This window comes from Telmatherina bonti (assembly GCF_933228915.1).
Source record: "Telmatherina bonti genome assembly, chromosome: 9".
Lineage (NCBI taxonomy): Eukaryota > Metazoa > Chordata > Actinopteri > Atheriniformes > Telmatherinidae > Telmatherina > Telmatherina bonti.
This window is the reverse complement of record NC_136627.1, coordinates 9,322,813-9,331,280: the sequence shown is the minus strand read 5'-3', so window position 1 is coordinate 9,331,280 and position 8,468 is coordinate 9,322,813.

The following is an 8,468-nucleotide window of genomic DNA, read 5'->3' as shown; positions in this document are numbered from 1 at the left end:
GCCCTCGCTGCAACAATATTGTTCCTGTCCTGTATTACACATAAAAGACAATATGTGCATATAAGGCTATGAAGTCGTGTAAAGTAGTGTTCAGTTGATTATTAAATTACTGTATTACTGTATATCAGTTACATCCGTACCTGCTTGCCATATGCCATCAGAAGTTTTTGCATCTTCTCAACCACAACTTTCAGCCATCTTTGTTTTGTAGAGCCTTAGAAGCCGAGGTGTATACTTGTCCAGTGCAGCAAAGAAGACGAATGGAAAATTCTGATTGGTGATCCTGTGGAATTCACAATATAGCTGCATGGAAGACAAAAAAAATAAATAAATAAAAATTCAAGTAATGAAAATGAATTTATTATTCAATTAAATGTCCAGTTAACCATTACATTTCTGTTGTTTCCCCTTGACACTATTTTCACTGTGTACTCTTGACAAATATACCTTCAATGAATTAAAAGTACTAAATGTACACATGCATTTGCTGTATAGGCATGGTAAGGTTGAAACCGTGGAATACTGGCCATGAAACAGTCTATAATGTCTCAATAACCACACTTTCATAGAGCTACAAAAATCACACAACTTACATTTCCACATGATTTTTCTCCAAGCCCAACGAACTCCCTCAAAGTTGAGGCTGCTGTGGTTGCCTTACTACCCTGAGAATAGAACATTTGTATCAGACTAAATATTTCCTCATTCACTTTTAAAGTTTGGCAAATCAAAACACATTGATAGTGACAAAATTTGCTACACAGGTTAAGGAATCTACAAAAGTCATTTAATGGATTGTTTAGTAATATTTAGAAGCCATGGTTAAATTAGCCAAGGCACGTGCTAATTAGTGTTAGCACACTAATCAACTTACTGGCCTTTAACAACATTTTCTCTTTTTTTTTTTTTGCAATGATACAAGGTTTTAATTCCATTGCACGCTAAATGGAATATATGCTAAACTATGGCAATTAGTTTTATGGTCTAACCTAAATTTAGTGAAAAGGCAGCCACTGGAAAAAAAAAAAAAAAGGAGACTTTTCCTTACCGAAGAGTAGGTCTGGTGGGAGCTGATTTCCACAACGTTGAAGAAAATATTTAGTCCAAAACGTTGAGGGCAGTTTAGTTTGGCTATCCACCGTATTATGTTGATAAAATATTGAAATAGTGCATAAAATAGTGCTGCTGAGGCTGCGTGAGGGTGTGAACCGAGCAGGTGCAGACCGGTTCCAGCAGGTTCCAACACGTTCAGTTTGATTTTGTTCAGTATGGCAAAATCAAATTAGAGTAAATAAGTTTAACTACATGGATTTATATAGTCTCTACTTAAAATGCTTTGCAACTTTAAGTACACTAAAAATAATTGAGTTATTATAACGCTGGGTTAGTTTTAAGTACACTTAATGTATTTAAATTAATTTAGTCATTTTTTTCAAAAATTTAGTAAAGGTAACTTAATTGCTTTATTGAGATGTGCTGTTAGGTTATACAGTGTAGTTTCTCACATTTTGAGCCCTCACTATCGGTGGTGGGATAAACACAGAACTGATGGATAAAAACAAATGTAAAATTAGAATTAGAGGAACTTGGGTTACCTCTAAGTGCCAAGAAGCCTAGTCTCTGTCTAAATTTCCGTATTAAGTTTGATCAGTACCATGCACTGGACTCACTGGTTGGTAGGCACCAGTACTTTAAGACATACTTGTAAAAGTTTTAGTTTTCTCAGGTAGGATTCAATCCAGAAACTTGTCATTGCTGCTGATTTAGGGTTTTTTTTTAATTGGTCTGTGGCTTCACTAATCTGAAGCACCACATAGCGACTTTCAAATTCCCTGGAAAAAAAAAAGAAAAACATTTTGTTTAAGAAGGCATACCACATGATTTCTTGTGAGCTGGGTCCTTGCTTCAGTTGAATGGGTGGGAAGGGTTTCTGCTCATCACCCTTCTGGACTCTTGGATATGGAACCAGGTTACTAAGTGCAATTAATTTTGCTGTTCTTCAGGGTTGATTGCTGAGGTAGTGGTAGAAAACAGATTTATGTATGTTATCTTCAAGCCAATCTGCTTGAGCACATGTCGAGCATGTTTTATCAATGATTCTTTTCATTTTAAACATGAATCAGGTCCTACCCCACAGTAAGGGTCACATCCTGGACCATGTGTTCTCCCTTGGCCTACACGTTGAAAATGTTTGTGTTGACTATGTCCATCTGATTGATCATAGCTGTGTGTTTTTTTCATCTTAGTGTTCCCCTCGAGCCTGGGGCTGCTCCTATGAGAGCAGAAAGGAGGATCATTACAGAAGGCACAGTAGAGATTCTGTGGCTTGTTTGGCCCCTTAAGCACCAGGATGTTTTTACCATGGATCTTATTTCTAAAGCACTGTGCTGATGTTGATGATTTTGTGGACTGTTTTAATTCTCATTGCAGTTCTATTGTAGACCAAGTTAAAATTGTTAAAATATAATAATGTCACCAGGAGACTATTATGTCATTGGATTTACAAAAATATTCAGAATGTGAGAAATATGAGAAAGCTATGTCAAAAAACTGAGCGTCTTTGGAAATTCTTTAAAGCTCAAATCCCTTCACCATCCTTGTGTAGTCCAGCCCATGTTGAACTTCCATCTCGAACCTGGTCCTCTTAATCCTGTGTCATTTGAAGACGTCTCAGCATTGGTGGCTACAATGAACACTCCAGTTCTGTGGATGTACTTCCTTTTCGCGTTTTGTCAGTGCCTTTGACACAAGTAGCCCTTGGGTGACCAAAATGTTTAACTCGTTGCTCTCCTCTGGCATATTTCTGAGTTCCTTTGAGCATGCCATTGTGAAACCACAACGCAAGAAAGCAAACTTGGACAAATCAGATCTTATGAATTTCAGGCCGATTTCCAAATGGCCCTGCCTTGCTAAAAAGTTGGAAAAGGTGGCAGAAAGCAACTGGCATCATTTTTAGAGTCACATAACATGTATGACACCTTTCCGTTAGGGTTTCGTAAACATCAGATTTTACTTTAGGCTACTGAAAGTGTCTAGTGACAATATGATGTCTGCTGATTTAAGGAGGTGTACAGTTTTGGTCCTGCTGGATCTGTGTTTAGCATTTGACACCACCGACCACCAGATCTTAATTGAAAATCTGCAGGACCTGATTGGGATGTTTGGCCCAGTTTTGCAGTGGTTAACTTAATGTTTAGTTAGTAGAAGCTTAAGTGTTTCTGCCAACCACATACTGTCTAAGCCCGGCAGCTTGTTGTGTGGTGTGCCCATAGACTGCATATGAAAAAGATTGACGTAGCCTCCATGACGTCACCCATAGGTTCCCGAAGAGCTGAATTGAAGGTGGGTGGTTCCTACCATCTCCATCTTGGCAGCGTCATATGCGTGTCGTCTCGCCTGGAAAATACAAATATGGGCAAAGAGGTGGAGCTGAGAGGGAGGCTGTGAGTGTCATGGTGGATGATTGACATCGAGCGAACTCCGAGCTGCCTGTAGCTAACAGCTAACCCAGAGGTTAGCTAACAGGAGCTAACCAGCTAACGGAGGTAAGCGGGCTAAAGTTAAGTCACGTTGTTAACCGGCTAAAAACCACGGTTGTTCTATGTTCTTCTTACTTGGAGCGGGAGATTGGTACCTGTCAATCAAAAGGACACGCCCCTAAATATGTTGAATTTCAAGAATAAATTACTGTTAAATGAGTTAGAAAAAAATTCACTCCCCCCACAGTTGTCGTGAAGTTAAACCTGACCGATTAAAACAAAAATGGATTTTTGAACCAGGCTGTAAACATGTTTATTTCTGCCAAGACATTGGCCTTTTTAACATGGGAGTCTACAGGAATTTGCTGTTTTGCAGCCAGCCCCTAGCGGATGAAGTAGGAACTGCAGTTTTATACACTTCTGCATAGGCTTCACTTTCAACCGCCGAAGGTTGCCGCTTGGGTGTGCCTCAGAGCTCTGTTTTGGGACTGCTCCTGTTCAAGTATATTTTTCCTTTTGGTCAGATTATCCAGCAGTGCAAGGATGTTTCATATCACTTATTTGCTGATGACATCCAATTATACTGCTCATTTAAAGCATCTTAAATTCACAAACTGAGTTCTTTACTTAACCGTCTATCAAAAATAAAGCAGTGGTTAAGTGATAACAGTCTCCAACTGTTGCTCATTATCGTTGCTGCAGACAGTGAAATCCCCAGCATGAGATGTTCAAAGCTTGGGAAATCTTTTTAAAGCATAACCCTGCTTTAAACTTCTCCACAACTTTATCTCTGACCCGTCTGACTAAACTGGACTTCAAACCTCTGAGGTTTTCACGGAACAGCTATATTTGCACTGAGATTAGATTACAGGTGTACTCTATTTAGTCATGAGGCCAACATTCAATCATTCAGCAGTAACTGGGCAATTTCTGAAGGCAATTTGTTTACCTCAGAGAAAAGGGGGTGGAATACTTTTGCACACTGTACTTTTCAGTTTATTTGTGAAAAAAAAAATCATGTGTAATTTTCACTGTACTTCACTATTGTGTGACACTTTCACGTCTTTCACATAAATCTCCAATAAAATGTATTCATGTTTGTGGCGTGTAATGAGTCAAAATGTGGAAAAGTTCAAGGGGTATGAATACTTTTTTAAGCCACTGTATTTCTGTGTTGGACCTGATCAGATGTGGACAGATATGGGCAGACTGGTATCAACAATCAAATCAAATATACTTCATTCATCCCCCAGGGGAAATTCAAAGCAACAAGCAGCCACAGTATTAAAATATCCACCAGTTTACCACAATAATTATTCAACTAATTATTCAATTTTATACAGGTGTTACCAGGAAATCCCAAATCTGACTAGTTTATTTTAATGGTTAAATACCCATTTGTAGTTTTATGTTTGGGCTGATATGTGGTTAAACAATTTAGCAATAAACCACAGCAGCATTTACAACAGAATAAAGTTTTGACAGGAGGTGGTACCAGGGTAATTATTACAAATCAGTCTCATGTGGAATTGTAACCAGTGATTATCATGTCGTCAGACAAAAGCTTGCCCCTTTAAATTAATGCTGTTTCCCTGCATCTGTAATTTATTAAAAGGTTAACTCACACGATGTCACTGATGATTGAACAGCACTGCTGATGCTGATGGTTATGAAAAAACTGGAAATTTTTCGGTATTTGCCCACCTTCTCTTCAAGTGCCTTCTTGTTATTTGGCTTTTTTTTTTTTTTTAAAATATATATTTTTTTTTACATTCCTCTGTCTCTGTCTTCTACCTCCACAGTTGATTACAGCTGCATGTTGTCCAGTTCTTTCCAAGCATCTTAATGAGTTTCTGAAAATCAAAGTTTACTGCTGATATTTTGATCAATCGCCAATTTGTGCAAACTGACGAACAAAGATAATTTTATTTGTAGGCGATGTCAATTTATGTGGGCCAACAAGGGAGAAGTGGGGGCTGGGGGGTATCTGTGACTGGTGTTCCATCAAGTAAGCTCAGTTGCTGTGTCCCAATTAAGGGTCTACACACTTCGAAGTACGGATTTGTCGGCTGCATACGTTATTGTGGCGCGCCAGGTGCTGTTCCAGTTAAAAGGCTCCTTCAAATGCACCCCTCAAATCCGCACTTCGAGCCCCTCCCGGATGACCGAGCTCCTCACCCTATCTCTAAGGGAGAGCCCGGCCACCCTGCGGAGGAAACTCATTTCAGCTGCCTGTATACGAGATCTCGTTCTTTCGGTCACGACCCACAGCTCATGACCATAGGTGAGGGTAGGAACGTAGATCGACTGGTAAATCGAGAGCTTCACCTTCTGGCTCAGCTCCTTCTTCACCATGACAGACCGGCGCAGAGTCCGCAGTACTGCAGACGCCGCACCGATCCGTCTGTCGATGTCGCACTCCATCCTTCCCTCACTCATGAACAAGATCCCAAGATATTTAAACTCCTCCACTTGAGGCAGGACCTGACTCCCGACCCGGAGAGGGCAATCCACCCTATTCTGGCTGAGGACCATGGTCTCAGATTTGGAGGTGCTGACTCTCATCCCAGCCGCTTCACACTCGGCCGCGAATCGCTCAAGAGAGAGCTGGAGAACACAACCAGATGAAGCCAACAGGACCACGTCATCTGCAAAAAGCAGGGACCCAATCCTGAGGCCGCAATGTGAACCAAGCTCTGACACCTGTCGTACAGGGACCGGACAGCTCACACAAGGGGGTCCGGTACCCCATACCCCCGGAGTACCCCCCATAGGAGCCCCCAGGGGACACGGTCGAATGCCTTCTCCAGGTCCACAAAGCACATGTAGACCAGTTGGGCAAACTCCCATGCCCCCTCCAGGACCCCAAAGATGGTAAAGAGCTGGTCCACTGTTCCGCAACCAGGACGAAAACCATACTGCTCCTCCTCAATCCGGATTCGACAATCCGGCGGACCCTCCTCTCCAGGACCCCTGAATAGACCTTACCAGGGAGGCTGAGGAGTGTGATTCCCCTGTAATTGGAACACACCCTCCGGTCCCCCTTCTTAAAAAGGGGGACCACCACCCCAGTCTGCCAATCCAGCGGTACTTCCCCCAATGTCCACGCAATGCTGCAGAGGAGTGTCAGCCAGGACAGCCCCACCGCATCCAGAGCCTTAAGGAACTCCGGGCGGATCTCATCCACCCCCAGGGCCTTGCCGCCAAGGAGCTTTATGACCACCTCAGCGACTTCAGCCCCAGAGATAGGAGATTCCACCCCTGAGTCCACCAGCTCTGCTTCCTCATCGGAAGATGTGTTGGTAGGATTGAGGAGGTCTTCGAAGTATTCCTTCCACCAACCCACAACGTCCCGAGTTGAGGTCAGCAGCTCCCCGTCCCCACTATACACAGTGTTGATAAAGCACTGCTTCCCCCTCCTGAGCCGCCGGATGGTGGACCAGAATCTCCTCGAAGCCGTCCGGAAGTCTTTCTCCATGGCCTCGCCGAACCCCTCCCATGCCCGAGTTTTTACCTCGGCAACAGCCGAAGCCGCACGCCGCTTAGCCTGTCGGTACCCATCAGCTGCCTCCAGAGTTCCACCGGCCAAGAAGGCCCGATAGGACTCTTTCTTCAGCTTGACGGCATCCCTCACTGCTGGTGTCCACCAACGAGTCCTGGGATTACCGCAACGACAGGCACCAACGACCTTACAGCCACAGCTCTGGCCGGCCGCCTCCGCAATAGAGGCACGGAACACAGCCCATTCGGCCTCAATGTCCCCCACCTCACTCGAGACATGTTCGAAGCTCTGCTGAAGGTGGGAGTTGAAGCTCACTCTGACAGGGGACTCAGCCAGACGTTCCCAGCAGACCCTCACAACACGTTTGGGGCTGCCAGGTCTGACCAGCTTCCTCCTCCACCATCTGAGCCAACTCACCACCAGGTGGTGATCAGTTGACAGCTCCACCCCCCTCTTCACCTGAGTGTCCAAGGCATGTGGCCACAGGTCCGACGATACGACTACAAAATCGATCATCGAACTGCGGCCCAGGGAATCCTGATGCCCGGTGTACATATGGACACTCTTATGTTGGAACATGGTGTTCATTATGGACAGTCCATGACGAGCACAGAATTCCAATAACAAAACACCATTTGGGTTCGGGGGGGGGGGGGGGGAGGAAGAATCATGCCTCCCTATCACTCCCCTCCAGGTCTCACTGTCATGCCCACGTGAGCATTGAAGTCCCCCAGCAGAACAATGGAGTCCCCAGAAGGAGCACCCTCCAGCACTCCCTCCAAGGACCCGTCACCCCACCCGGAGGCGGAGGGAAACTACCCTTTCATCCACCGGGGTAAACCCCAACCTGCTCGGCACCTCCCACCATGAGCAACTCCAGAGTGGAAGAAAGTCCAGCGCCTTTCGAGGGTACTGGTTCCAAAGCCCATGCCATGCGTCGAGGTGAGTCCAACTATATCTAGCAACCTCTCAACCGCTCAACCTCGCGCACAAGCTCAGGCTCCTTCCCCACCAGAGAGGTGACGTTCCACGTCCCTAGAGCCAGCTTCTGCAGCCGGGGATTGGACCGCCAGGGTCCCCGCCCCTTGCTGCCGCCCAGCTCACATTGCACCCGACCCCTACGGCTCCTCCCGCAGATGGTGAGCCCACGTGAGGTGGGGCACATGTAACCCTTTCGGGCTGAGCCCGACCGGGCCCCATGGGTAAAGGCCGGGCCACCAGACCCTCGCTCACGTACCCCACCTCCAGGCTTGGCTCTAGAGGGGGGTCCCGGCAACCCACGTCCGGGCAAGGGAACATTTCTGCCCGAGTTTGTGTTCATCATAGGGGTCTTGTGAGCCGTACTTGGTCTGGTCCCTCCCCTAGACACCTGTTTACCATGGGTGACCCTACCAGGGGCATAAAGCCCCTGACAACATAGCTGCTAGGATCTTTGGGACACACAAACCCCTCCACCACGATAAGGTGACGGCTCTCATTTCACTAAC